Source organism: Chiloscyllium plagiosum, unplaced genomic scaffold, assembly GCF_037043375.1.
Source record: "Chiloscyllium plagiosum isolate Xiang-an unplaced genomic scaffold, Cpla_swu_hap1 HiC_scaffold_30, whole genome shotgun sequence".
Classification (NCBI taxonomy): domain Eukaryota; kingdom Metazoa; phylum Chordata; class Chondrichthyes; order Orectolobiformes; family Hemiscylliidae; genus Chiloscyllium; species Chiloscyllium plagiosum.
Genome location: NW_028270168.1, coordinates 8,472,455 through 8,487,526, shown reverse-complemented (window position 1 = coordinate 8,487,526; position 15,072 = coordinate 8,472,455).

Below are 15,072 nucleotides of genomic sequence, written 5' to 3'. Positions count from 1 at the left end.
TAATCTATTGTCATGAAATGCAATGGTACAGAGAATATAAAATATGGATTGTGCCTGAAATTCAGTTCTTAGTCAGAGATCTTTATATGATAATGTCATAATGATATAATCCTAATACTGCAGACTTCTAAGAGAAAATATCTGTAACTTGCAATGCAAGCATCTAACTTAAGTTATAAACATCATTTAAAGATGGAATTCACAGCAATCAACTGTTTGTTACATTTGTGTAGTTCAAAATCTGTTAATCTAAGCAACATTATTCATTATTCATTCTCAGGATGAGGGTGTTGCTGGTTAGGTCAGCATTTATTGCCCATCCCTAATCGCCCAGAGGGCAGTTAAGAGTCAACCACATTGCTGTGGATCTGGAGTCACATGTAGACCAGACCAGATGCGGATGGCAGTTTCCTTCCCGAAAGGACATTAGTCAGCCAAATGGACTCTTAATTCCAAATTTTTTAATTGAATTCTAATCCTACCATCTGCTGTGGCAGGATTCAAGCCCAGGTCCCCAGATGTTACCTAGGTTGTTGAATTGATAGAGTGGTGGTAAAACCACTGGGCCAGCACCTGCCCTAAAGATACAGGAAATGAGCCAGGTGGAATTCAATTAACTATCAAACATCAAAATTGGTCCTTCACAAAGTGTGAGAGTTCAAAAAGCTTCTTTGAGAATGATAAACAGAAAGCATATTGAACTTCTTATGGATGTAGGTTTGCTCACTGAACTGGAAGGTTCATTTTCAGATGTTTCATCACCATATGAGGTAATATTTTCAGTGAGCCTCTGAATGAAGCACTGGTGGTGTAGTCCACTTTTTAGTCATATATTTGGGTTTGTCATTTCCTATGGTGACAGTATTTCCTATGATGATGTCACTTCCTGCTCTTTATCTCAGGGGTGGTAAATGGGATCCAAGTCAATTTTTTTGATGATAGAGTTCGGGTTGGAATGGCATGCTTTTAGGAATTCTCATGCATTCTCTCTTCTTGGCTTGTCCTAGGATGGATCTATTGCCCCAGTCGAAGTGGTGTCCTTCCTCATCCATATATAAGGATACAAGTGAAAATGAGTTATGTCTTTTTGTGGCTTGTTGAAGTTCACGTATCCTGGTGGCTAGTTTTCTGCCTATTTGTCCAAGGTAGTGTTTGTTACAGTTCTTGCACAGTATTTTGTAAATGACATTAGTTTTGCTTGTTGTTTGTATAGGGTATTTCAAGTTCATTAGCTGCTGTTTTAGTGTGTTGGTGGGTTTGTGGGCTACCATGACGCCAAGGGGTCTGAGTAGATTAGCAGTCATTTCGGAGATGTCTTTGATGTAGGGGAGAGTGGCTAGGGTTTCTGGACGTGTTTTGTCTGCTTGTTTGGGTTTGTTGCTGAGAAATCGGTGGACTGTGTTTATTGGGTACATTCTTTTTTAATACACTGTTTAGGTGATTTTTCTCTGCTCTGTGTAGTTCGTCTGTGCTTCAGTGTATGTTGGCTTGTTGAACTAATGTTCTGATGCAGCTTTGTTTGTGGATGTGGGGATGATTGCTTCTGTAGTTCCAAGATAGAAAGCGGGCTACACCACCAGTGCTTCACCCGGAGGCTCACTGATGATGTTACATAGTATGGTGACGAAACGTCTGAAAATGAACCTTCCAGCTCAACAAGCAAACCTACATCCAGAACTTCAATCTGAGCTACAAATCTTCTCAAAACTCACTGAATTTCTTATCCTGGAGAAACCATGGCTCATTTGAAGTTAACATGGCAGCCATTTTGTTTTGTTGGTGATAAAGACTGTTTGTGAAAGTCATTTTGTTCGTAAACTCAAAGATGGATTCTAACAGATACCATTTGGGAGAGGAATCTTGGCTAAAGGGACCAGAAGGAGGAAGCCAAACAAAAATCAACTGCTGTTTTGCCGAACAGTCCACACAGAACTAGTGGGGGACAAGAAACATTTCCTTTTTTTCTCAAATCCAGCTGACTTCCTCAGTTCACCTACACTGGAAAACACTAACTTTTCAACCATGGAAGCCACCAAAGCTATTGCATCTCATTTCAGGTTTCAACCCCTTCACTTCGGAAAGCGAAATCTTAAGAAAAGGTGCAGGTCTGATCAGAGATTGATTATAGTTTCATATTTATAAGTACCTTTTATCTATACCTACTTTTAATTGTTGCATAAGTATATTTTAAACTAACAACCTAATCACTTTTACTTGAATAACTGTGGCAGTACTTTTGTAATAAACTAACCTTTACCTTGTTGAAAGATTTACGCCTTTGCTGCTTGTTATTTTTATGTTTAAACACTGAAAACCTACAAAGGAGCTCCAGACAAGTGGTGGCAAAATTCTTTGTTAACGGATCCCTCTGAAAACATTTCCGGTGCGGTTTTGACAATAGTGCAAATTGTGTAAACTGAGGAAAGTCCAAAGCAAAATATTGCAAATGCTGGAAATCTGAAATAATAACAGAAAATGTTAGAAATACCCAACAGTCAGGCAGTATCTATGGAGAGAAACAGGGTTAATGTATTTGGTTGATGATCTACTAACAGAACACAACATTAACAGCAATCTAGGTTCGTTCAATATATCGCTCTAATTGCATGACACTGTGATCTTTTGTTATAAATTCTGTGTCTTATGATCCTGCCCCACTCATTACCTGAAGAGGAAGCAGTGCTCTGAAAGCTAGTAATTCCAAATAAACTTGTTGGACTATAGCCTGATGTTGTATGATTTTTAACTTTGTCCACCCCAGTCCAACACCAGCACCTCCACATTATTTATATTGGAATTGCTCATTGATGTCACCTAACCTTTATTCATAGTATTGAAGTAATGCATTATGTCACCGATTGCTTAACTTTCAGCCTGCTTTCGTTAGCTCAGTTGCTGGATGGCTGGTTTGCAGTGTAGACTCAGGTAACAGCAATTCCTGTACGGACTCTCCTTCCTGACCTGTCCACTCATCTAAGGTGTGGTAGCCATCAGGTTAAACTCACCACCAGCGCTCTCCCTTTTTAAGAGAGCAATGATATGAAGGTGCCGTTGTTGGACTGGGGTAGAAAAGGTCAGAAGTCACAAGACACCATGTTATAATTCAACAGGTTTATTTGAAATCTCAAGCTTTCGGGGCTCTCTTCACCTGATGAAAGAGCAGTGCTCCAAAAGCTTGTGATTTCAAATAAACCTGTTGGACTATAACCTGGTGTTATGTGACTTCTGACCTTCTCTAATAGAGAGCAGACCTATAGTCTAGTGGGGCTATGGAGTCTTTACATTTATTCCATTGTCATCCTAAGTATCTTTTGGGCAGCAGTGCTGTGCAGTAATGCTACCTTCATGCATGCAACTGAATACACAGAATATGTCATTGACAAAACATTTACAGTTTTTGTAGTCTACTCTATCTTGACAAAATCAAGTATTTAATGCCTGGTGAAGCATTCTGAAAATATTGAATCAATTCTATAGATCTCCATTCCATAATAGTACCATGTTATCTGTTCACATCTATTACAAGAAACCACAAAAGCACTTAGCATGGTTGGAGGATGCACATCAACACACTGAATTGTTTGCAGAAAGAATAGGTTTCCTTCCAGTTTAAAGGAAATTCTTTGTAATAAATGAGTTTTGTTAGATTGAGAGACTGGAGGATGAGAGTGGAAAACTACAATCTTGTTTAACTGCTTGGGAAAGATATTTAAAAATTCAAACGAAATAAAGACTCACATATATACAGCACCAGCCAACATAGAACATAGAACATAGAATATAGAACAATACAGCACAGAACAGGCCCTTCGGCCCACGATGTTGTGCCGAACATTTGTCCTAGCTTAAGCACCCATCCATGTACCTATCCAATTGCCGCTTAAAGGTCACCAATGATTCTGACTCTGCCACTCCCACAGGCAGCGCATTCCATGCCCCCACCACTCTCTGGGTAAAGAACCCACCCCTGACATCTCCCCTATACCTTCCACCCTTCACCTTAAATTTATGTCCCCTTATAACACTCTGTTGTACCCGGGGAAAAAGTCTCTGACTGTCTACTCTATCTATTCCCCTGATCATCTTATACACCTCTATCAAGTCACCCCTCATCCTTCGCCGTTCTAATGAGAAAAGGCCGAGCACTCTCAACCTATCCTCGCACGACCTATTCTCCATTCCAGGCAACATCCTGGTAAATCTCTTCTGTACCCTATCCAAAGCTTCCACATCTTTCCTAAAATGAGGCGACCAGAACTGCACACAGTACTCCAAATGTGGCCTTACCAAGATCCTGTACAGCTGCAACATCACCTCACGACTCTTGAATTCAATCCCTCTGCGAATGAACGCTAATACACCATAGGCCTTCTTACAAGCTCTATCCACCTGAGTGGCAACTTTCAAAGATCCATGAACATAGACCCCAATGTCCCTCTGCTCCTCCACCTTACTAAGAACACCACCGTTAACCCTGTATTCTGCATTCTTATTTGTCCTTCCAAAATGGACAACCTCACACTTGATAGGGTTGAACTCCATCTGCCACTCCTCAGCCTAGCTCTGCATCATATCTAAGTCCCTTTGCAGCTGACAACAGCCCTCCTCACTATCCACAACTCCACCAATCTTCATATCGTCTGCAAATTTACTGACCCACCCTTCGACTCCCTCTTCCAAGTCATTAATAAACATTACAAACAGCAGAGGACCCAGAACTGATCCCTGCGGAACTCCACTTGTAACTGGGCTCCAGGCTGAATATTTACCATCGACCACCACTCTCTGACTTCGACCGGTTAGCCAGTTCTCTATCCAACTGGCCAAACTTCCCACTATCCCATGTCTCCTGACTTTCCGCATAAGCCTCCCATGGGGAACCTTATCAAATGCCTTACTAAAATCCATGTACACTACATCCACTGCTCTACCCTCATCCACATGCTTGGTCACCTCCTCAAAGAATTCAATAAGACTTGTAAGGCTAGACCTACCCCTCACAAATCCGTGCTGGCTGTCCCTAATCAAGTAGTGTCTTTCCAGATACTCATAAATCCTATCCCTCAGTACCCTTTCCATTACTTTGCCTACCACTGAAGAAAGACTAACTGGCCTGTAATTCCCGGGGTTCTCCCTTTTCCCTTTTTTGAACAGGGGCACAACATTCGCCACTCTCCAGTCCCCTGGCACCACCCCCATTGACAGTGAAGATGAAAAGATCATTGCCAACGGTTCTGCAATTTCCTCTCTTGCTTCCCACATAATCCTAGGATATATCCCGTCAGGCCTGGGGGACTTGTCTATCCTCAAGTTTTTCAAAATGCTCAACACATCTTCCTTCCTAACAAGTATCTCCTCTAGCTTACCAGTCCATTTCATACTCTCCTCTTCAACAATACTGTCCCTCTCATTTGTAAATACTGAAGAAAAGTACTCATTCAAGACCTCTCCTATCTCTTCTGACTCAATACACAGTCTCCCATTACTGTCCTTGATCGGATCTACCATCGTTCTCGTCATTCTCATGTTTCTCACATACGCATAAAAGGCCTTGGGGTTATCCTTGATCCTACCCACCAGAGATTTTTCATGCCCTATCTTAGCTCTCCTAATCCCTTTCTTCAGCTCCCTCCTGGCTATCCTGTATCCGTCCAACGCTCTGTCTGAACCTTGTTTCCTCAACCTTATGTAAGCCTCCTTCTTCCTCCTTACAAAACATTCAATCTCCCTCGTCAACCAAGGTTCCCTCACACGACCACCTCTTTCCTGCCTGACAGGTACATACATATCAAGGACACGTTGTATCTGTCCCTTGAAAAAGTTCCACATTTCAACGATATCCTTCCCTGACAGCCTATGCTCCCAATTTATGCTCCTCAGATCCTGTCTTGCAGCATCATATTTACCCTTCCCCCAATTGTAAAACCTGCCCTGTTGCATGCACCTATCTCTCTCCATAACCAAGGTGAAAGTCACAAAATTGTGGTCACCATCACCAAAATGCTCACCCACCAACAAGCCCATCACTTGTCCTGGTTCGTTACCAAGTACCAAATCCAATATGCCCTCCCCTCTGGTCAGACAATCTACATACTGAGTTAGAAAAGCTTCCTGGACACACTGCACAAACACCGCCCCGTCCAATTTACTTGATCTAAAGAGCTTCCAATCAATATTTGGGAAGTTGAAATCGCCCATGACTACTATCCTGTGGCTTCTGCACCTTTCCAAAATCTGTTTCCCAATCTGTTTCTCCACATCTCTACTGCTATTGGGGGCCTATAGTAAACACCCAACAAGGTGACTGCTCCTTTCCTATTTCTGACTTCAGCCCATACTACCTCCAAAGGCAGATCCCCCTCGAACTGCCTTTCTGCAGCTGTTATACCATTTCTATTTAGCAACGCCACCCCTCCTCCTTTTTTACCACCCCCCCTAATCTTACTGAAACATCTGTAACCAGGAACCTCCAACAACCATTCCTGTCCCTCTTCTATCCACGTTTCTGTGATGGCCACAACATCGTAGTCCCAAGTACCAATCCACGCCTTAAGTTCACCCACCTTATTTCTGATACTCCTTGCGTTGAAGTATACACACTTGAGCCCATCTCTGTGTCCACAAGTATTCCCTGTCAGTGCTACCTTCTCCACAGCCTCCCTACATTCTTGGACATCCTGAAAAACAGCTAACCTACTTGCTGGACTACAAGTCCGGATCCCATCCCCCTGCCAAATTAGTTTAAACCCCCCCGAAGAGTGCTAGCAAACCTACCTCCCAGGATATTGGTGCCCTTCTGGTTCAGGTGCAACCCATCCTGCTTGTACAGGTCCCACCTTCCCCAGAATGCAGTCCAATTGTCCAAATACCTGAAGCCCTCCCTCCTACACCATCCTTGCAGCCCTGTGTTCAAGTGCACTCTCTCCCTATTCCTTGCCTCACTGTCACGTGGCACCGGCAACAACCCAGAGATGACGACTCTGTCCGTCCTAGCTTTTAGCTTCCAGCCTAACTCCCTGAGCTCCTGAATGACCTCCCCAACCCTCTTCCTACCTATGTCGTTGGTGCCAATGTGCACCACGACTTCTGGCTGCACACCCTCCCCCTTAAGGATTCTGAAGACACGGTCCGAGACGTCTTGGACCCTGGCACCCGGGAGGCAACAAACCATCCGAGAGTCTTGCCCATGTCCACAGAACCGCCTGTCCGTCCCACTAACTATAGAGTCTCCTATAACTAGCGCTCTCCTCCTCTCCCCCTTTCCCTTCTGGGCCTCAGAGCCGAACCTCGTGCCAGAGACCTGGTCACTGCAGCTTACCCCTACTAGGCCGTCCCCCCAACAGTATTCAAAGCGGTATACTTATTGTTGAGGGGAACGACCACAGGGGATCCCTGCACTGCCTGCTTCCTCCCCTTCCCACCTCTAACTGTTACCCAGCTACCTCTGTTCTCTGACGTAACTATGTCCCTGTAGCTTTTATCTATCACCCTCTCAGCCTCTTGAATAACCCTCAGTTCATCCAACTCCAGCTCCAGTTCCCTAACGCGGTCTGTGAGGAGCTGGAGCTGGTTGCACTTCCTGCAGGTGAAGTCGGCAGGAGCATCGGTGGTCACCCCTACCTCAAACATCCTGCAGGAGGAACATTCCACTGCCTGCGCTGCCATAACTCTACACTTAGTCTCCAAAACAAGAACACTGAGTAGCTTACCTGTTCAGCCGACTGAGTGCTTTTTTTAGGTTAGAGGAGGAGTGAGGGTGGGAGACACTACACGTGTAGTGTCTCGGGTTCCTTTTCCACTCAAACTTCTTACCTTCCCAGAAGCCTCTGTTGACGACTTCCGGGTTCCCGCTCCTAGTTGAAAAAAAACACAGACTGCGAAAAGAAAAATGTTAATTTAAACTGGTCTCCACTTACCTTCCGGCTCCCCTCTCTGTGCGCCCGCTGTAGCACTCAACATGGACTGCAAGTTTCCCTAAAGCCACAGACAACCTTACCTGTTCCTTGAGCGTTGTTGGTTTGAAATCTCAGTACCTCTCTCATTAACAACAGTATGTGTGTTCCTAGTCTGAGACTGCACTGGTTCAAGATGTCAGTTCATCATTATTGCCTGCAGCAACTGTTTGCCTAACCAGTGATGTCCATGTCCTGTCAAAGAGTGAAAAGACATTCTCAAGCTGTTCTAAAGTGTGCTACAAATAGTGAAGTACTTCTGAGGCACAGTCACTATTGGAAATGTAGGAAATGCAGCAGCTAATTTTTAACAGTAAGATCCCACACACAGCAATTAGATAATGATTGGATGATCTCCATTAGTGGATGAATATTAGCAGGGAAGAAAGGATTAAACCTCCTGTTCTCCTTTCAAAAATCATGTATGGGATTCCTTATATCAACCTGACAGAAGAGGAAATGGATGTGATTTTCCCATTTCTTGAGGTATTGGGAGAGGTAGAAAGAATGGGGAAGAATCAGATGTTTTGACCCTGGAGAGACATTCGCTTCTTTCTCATCAACTCATTAAGTAGGCTCTGGGCAATAGGTTTCATGGTCAATATTCTTGACCCAACACAAATTAAGACCATTAAGTAGTCACCTAATGACCACTTAAGAGCCTCAAAATAGTCACCTCCCCATTCACCTGCCTTCCCAGCGGGCAAGAAAGATGGCTAATTTCCTCACTGCATTGGCGGGGAGGCATCCAATTGCCCTCATCTTGGAGTAATCAGGAGCATGGATAAAGTGCAACGGAGTGATGATCTCTTAAAGTCTCCATTTTGCCCATGGATCCACCTTACTTCTCTCTCCCTATGACCCCACCCAGCAACAATACCTTCTTGCCATTGGATCCCCATTGAGTAGATCTTGACTGACACCTTCAGGGAGGTATCAGGCTCTGACCGGCTGGAAGCTTCTGTTGATCTGGGATGCCAATTAATGAACTGATTGGAAGACAATAGATTGAGTTTTCTCACAGTGGTTGTGGCATGTTCATCACCATCAAACACACTTAGCCCCAAACCTTAGATAAATGAATTCTTTGGATAATTCCAGTCTGTGGAATTATTCTCAATGTATTCTCATTGTCTCAACTCAGAAAGGAGAGTGCTGAGCCATGCCTGACAGTAATTGAGAGGGAATAGATATCTTTTCTCTCAAGTCCACTGCCTTGAGGAATCTTTTCAAAACTGTTAGTGGAATAGTAAAGGGATCAGTAAATAAACATGGTTATTTACCTGGGTACTGGATTGGGGTAGTTAAGGGATTAATAATTAAATGTGGTTATTTATCTGGGTAGTAGATTAGGTTAAGATTATGGTTAGTTAAGGAATCAGTAATTCAATATGTGTATTGGGTTAGCATTAGGGTTAGTAAAGGAATTAATGATTAAACATGGTGATTTATCTGTGTAGTGGTTTGGGTTAGGATTAAGTTTAGTTAAGGGATTAAGAATTAAACATGTTTATTTATCTGTACAGTGGTTTGGGTTTGGGTTAGAATTAGTTAGGTGATCAGGAATGAAACATAGGCATTTATCTAATAGTGGATTGGGTTAAGGTAAAGGTTAGTTAAGGGATCAGTAGTTAAATACGGGTATTTATTTAGGTAGTGGATTGGGTTAGGGTTAGGGTTAGTAAAGGGATTAATAATTAAACATGGTTATTTATCTGTGTAGTGGTTTGGGTTAGGGTTAGGGTTGGCTAAGTGATCAGGAATTAAACATGGTTACTTATTTACGTAATGGATTGGGTTAGGCTAAGGGTTAGTTAAGTGATCAGTAATTAAACATAGGTATTTATTTATGTAGTGGGTTCAGTCAGGGTAAGGGTTAGTTAAGGGGCCAGTAGTTAAATATGGGTATTTATCTGGGTAGTGGATTGGGTCAGGTTTAGGGTAAGGTAAGAGATCAGTAATTAAACAGAGCTATTGATCTAGCTTTATATAGAACCCTTCCTTCATTCAACCTGGTATACATTCCTGTCACGCAAGGATTCTGAGCTGCTCATGGCTTTGTCATTGTAAATTCTCGCTCATCCTCCTGGCAATCTTTACAACAGTAAGTCAGACATGCAGGGTAGTGAATCAATGAATTCCAGGATAAATATTTTGGGGGCAGGTGGGTAGTGGGGGGTGAATGACATTTTGGCTAAATTAGAGTACAGAATGCTTTCAAACCATTCGCCTGCTGTGAAATTGCTCTGTATTTTAATTTGAGGAACGATTATGCAACTGGAAAATAAAGCAAAATCTGCTGCGTTGAATAGAACTCCTGCTGTTTGTTATTCCTCTTGGAATCACAGATTCATCTGTTAATTACACGCTAACACTATTTTTCTAACATGTGATTTAGTAACATATTATAAGGAAAACATTGATCAACAGCTTATGAACTTTTATCACTTTAATAATGGGCAATAGAGAAATGCCATTAAATTCCTTATTGACCTTCGTTCCCATTAGTCTCAGTAAAGGCTTTTGTTGCAACCTCATTATCGTGGAAATTGTTGAAGCGTAGCTGTTGCTAAATAATAACCATAAATTCTTGTCTATTTTCATCTATGATTTGTTACAGTATTTGATATCTATAATTTAATATAACCTTTTCAAATTGTATTCACTAAAAGGCACTGCTCAATAAATATGAGTGTGAACAAAATATAACAATGATGGCAAGCAAAAGGCTATCACCTGCATTGTCTTTGTTCCATTCCATCATACAGCAACAAAGCAATGAACAGAGATGTCCCTTCATGTTCTGGGCATTATTTATCCTTTGTTGAATGTCATTAAACAAGAAAATCTAGTCATCTGTCTTCTTGTTGCTTGAAAGAGTTACCATACTCAAATTGAGCAACATCTTTCTGACATAACAAAATTTTCAAAGTAGTCCAGTAAATGTTTTTAAAATTCAATGACAGGATGAGGAAGAATTGCAGATGCTGGCGATCAGAGTCAAAGTGTGTGGCGCTGGAAAAGCACAACAGGTCAGGCAACTTCTGAGGAGCAGGAGAGTCGACGTTTTGGGAATAAGCCCTTCATCAGGAATGGTCACTGGCCATGCCAGCATTTATTGCCCAACCCAAATTGCCCAAAGGGGAGCTCAGAGTCAACTGCCTTGCTGTCGGTCTGGAGTCACATGTTAGCCAGACCAGATAAGAATGGCAGTTTCCTTCCCAAAAGGACTTTAGTGAACTGGATGGGTCTTTCCAACAGTCGAAAATGTCTCTTAATTCCAGATTTTTAAAAATTGAATTCAAATTTCACCATCTGCTGTTATGAGAGTCAAATCTGGGCCCCGAGAACATTACTCAGGTCTTTGGATTAGTGGTTTAACAATAATACCACTAGGTCATCACTTCTCCATTGCTTTGGGATCTTCTAAAGTTGTAAAAAACCCAACATAAAGGAACGTCCTTTCCTTTCACTTAAAGCACATCCATCCTCCCTTGGAGTAATTATCAATGATCAATTATCAAAGAGTCATTAAAGAAACAACCAGTAAGATAGTTGATATCATGGTTTTAATTTTCCAAATTCCCCAGATTCAGGGAGGGATCCATTAGAATTAAAAATAGTGAACGTCACTGCTTTTTTTTAAAAGGAAAGATATAACGCCAATGAGCTTGACATCGGTGAAAGGGAAGATGTTAAATTTAAAGAATTTATAGCAGGGCACTATTAAAAAGTTAAGCAAATCAGACAGTGTCAACGTGATTTTGAGAAAAGAAAGCATGCTTAATCAAGCTCATTGGAGTTATTTGAAAATGTGTTGTTCATCAAGGGAAGCTTGTGAATGTTTGTACGTACATTTATAAAGGGCATTTTATAAGGTGCCACATCAAAGAATACTGTGTACATTAAAAATTCTTGGTGTAGATGATAACATGTGGTTCGAAGATTTGCTAGCTAACAGGACAAAATCACAAGTCACATGACACCAGGTTATAGTCCAACAGGTTTATTTGAAATCACAAGCTTTCGGAGCAGCAGGTTGGACTATAACCTGGTGTCGTGTGACTTCTCATTTTGTCTCATTTTTTCCCTGATGGCTGTGCTCCAAGCAGGCCAGCCAGTCCTCCTGCCCTGCCTGGGTATTGGGTGCTGCCAAAGGGTCCCCTGTAGAGGAATACAACCCATTGCATCCCTCCTGTTGCCCTCTCATGAGGTGGAAACTTAAGTGCTTATGTCAATAGAAACATCATTACATACAGAAATATGCTCTAAACTAATATATAGTTTGTCTTTGTTCCATTCTATTCTCTAACCTATCAACTAAAAGATCACTTCCTTATCCAAAACAAGCTCTGCCCTCCATTTTTAATAGGTACAGTTTATTACAGAAACAGTTTGTGTAGTATTTTCTGAAAACGTTTTTGAAGAGGCAATCAGTAACATGAACACATACACCACACTGTATTAACTCATCATTTACACAGCTCCTCCCTGAGGTTTCTCCCTGCTTTGGAACTACAAAAGCTGAAGAAAAGAAATCTCTTTGTTAGGAGTATTCATCTCACAGAGGAGGCTGCAGGCTAATCCATTTCCAATAAACTGCTCCAGAAACTCCTTCAAAGTTCCATCACAGCAGCTGAGACAACCCATAACATTCTAAAACATTAACATTCTTAATACGAATAGTCAATTTGTCTCAACTTGCAATGATAATTAATTTTTGATCTAAATTGTTTACAATCAGAAATGAACAGATCAACACTGGTGAAACCATTATCTCCATCTAATTTGGTTGCAGAGATATCCAGCCTCATAGACCCTTATCTATCAACTTTTGAAACCTTCTCAAAACAACTATGATGGCAAGATATGAACTCTTCTAGAAGCCTTTTGAAGAATTTCACACATATGAACCCATCTTTAATTATTCCTTCTAGCAACAAAAATTTAAACTGAAGTTAATCAAATGGGTTTATATAATTCCTGAATTCTGACTTTTTGTCTTGTTGAACATTTGAACTCCAACCAGTATGTAGGAAATACAAAAAAACTGCATCTAAATATTGGTTTTCATGAGCTGAGAATACCAAAGACAGTGAAGTGTAGTCACCTTGACACATAGGAAACATAGCAGCAACTTGCACACAACAGAAGTTCCACAGATAATCATATGATCAAGTTATGATACTCTATTTAATGATGTTGATTGAGAGAAAAGTATTGACCTGGATATCTGGAAACAACCAAGGTCCTGACAAGCAATTAAATATGTGAATACTGGCATTGCTTACAGCAACATCCATTTCTTTCTGAATCCTTAGGTAATATGTCATCATGAGCAGTACTCTAGATCTTATTTATTTTATTAGGGATTATATCTCAATCATTTTGACAAATGCATTGCCACAGTCAACTGCCAGAGCAACATTTATTGGTGAGCAACTTCCATAGCGGAAATTGATGCAAAGTAGCCATTTAAAACATCAACATCAGGGTCCACCAGAATCAACAATGAGAAATCTTTCAACTTCCCGTTAATAATCCAACGGTACTATTAGAAATCAACTAGCATTTACTTCTATGACCATTATATTGCTGTGAAAGCAGGTCTTCTCTTTAATGAAGATTATTGCCTATTTATGATCTTCCGAGATCTATGCTGTGGATGCATTTTGCTTTGAGTCTGTTTTATTTGTTCCTGATGTATAACACATTAATAAATTTAGCATATATAATTGATGTTTCATTAATACCTGTGTAAACAATCTGATTTTTTGTATGTAGAATGTCTTTGTTAAAACGGCAGTTAATCACATGAACAACCAATTTTCCAGGAGAGAATTTTTTAAAACTTTATCCACAGAAAACAAATGTAGACATGGAAATTGAACTTGCAAAACTTTGATAACTTTATTACGCTGCTATCCTTTAAGGTTGTCATTTCAGTGAAGTATAGGGTTAACAATAACCTTACTTCTAGAATACATGTATGTAAGGAGCTATGTAGTGACGTCAGATCACATGGAACTGAACTTAGTTTGTAGGTTTGCTAAGCATATTCTCTTTTACAATCTCTCGTGAATAGTTATGTTTAATAATTATGATTATGTTTAATAATGCCTATTAATTTTCATTGACTTGTGTGTGGAAGACCTGATTTTACTATAGTATTGAAGAAGTGCTGCATTGTCAAAAGTGCCAATTTTCAAGTGACATTAAAACTAGGCCTATCAGTTCTCAGTTACAGATAAAAGATTCTGGATCCAATTCAAAGGAGACCAGTGGAATTTTGTCCTGTATAAAAGCTCACAGTTTCACCCAAATTGATATGGACTAATTGATCACAATGAAGCAATTTGCACAATTTGAGTTGGAAGGGAATCGCCCACTGCAGACAAACGTTGCAAATAAAGAGAGGAGACAGAAATTACACATTACTACACATTTGCATGGCTATAGTATGTCTTGTATTTACATTGTATATTTCTTAATAAGTGTAAATATACATCATAAATGAAAAATTTGCAGTTGTCAACATAGAATTTAAATATTGGCAGTGCCAAATGAAGAGAATCAAACTTTAGGTCATTCATAAGAAAAAAAAAAGTAGTTCCCCTGAAACTGTACACCAGCAGTATTTAAATCAATTATCAGATGTATTTTTCCTTTTTTTTGTTACTAAGAGTTGCCAGGTATTGTGGTCACATCTGATTCTATCTCTTCTTTGATGGTTTCTCTGGCTCCAGAAACAGGTACAATCTCATCTTCAGGCGCCACATTCTTTCAAGTGTAATTTGTAAAAGATTTGTACTTTATTGGGTTCTCAGCCTTTTCATTGCAATCTTTTGTCTGGATAGGACTGCCCCATCAATCATGAGGGAAGCTTATTGTGCCCTTGGCCTTGATCATCTGGCTGTGTTGCCCATGATCCTTTCATGGCTATAGTGTTTTCATTTGTTATTTCACATGATTGTGGCTGTAGATCACACGTCTTTTGATGTAGTTTAATGTTATAGCAATTATAGGCATTGCAGTGGATGTACACCACAACCCTATCATAGCTGCTGAAGTATCAACAGCAATAATGGATAGCTTTCAAAGAACATGTTCATACTAATTT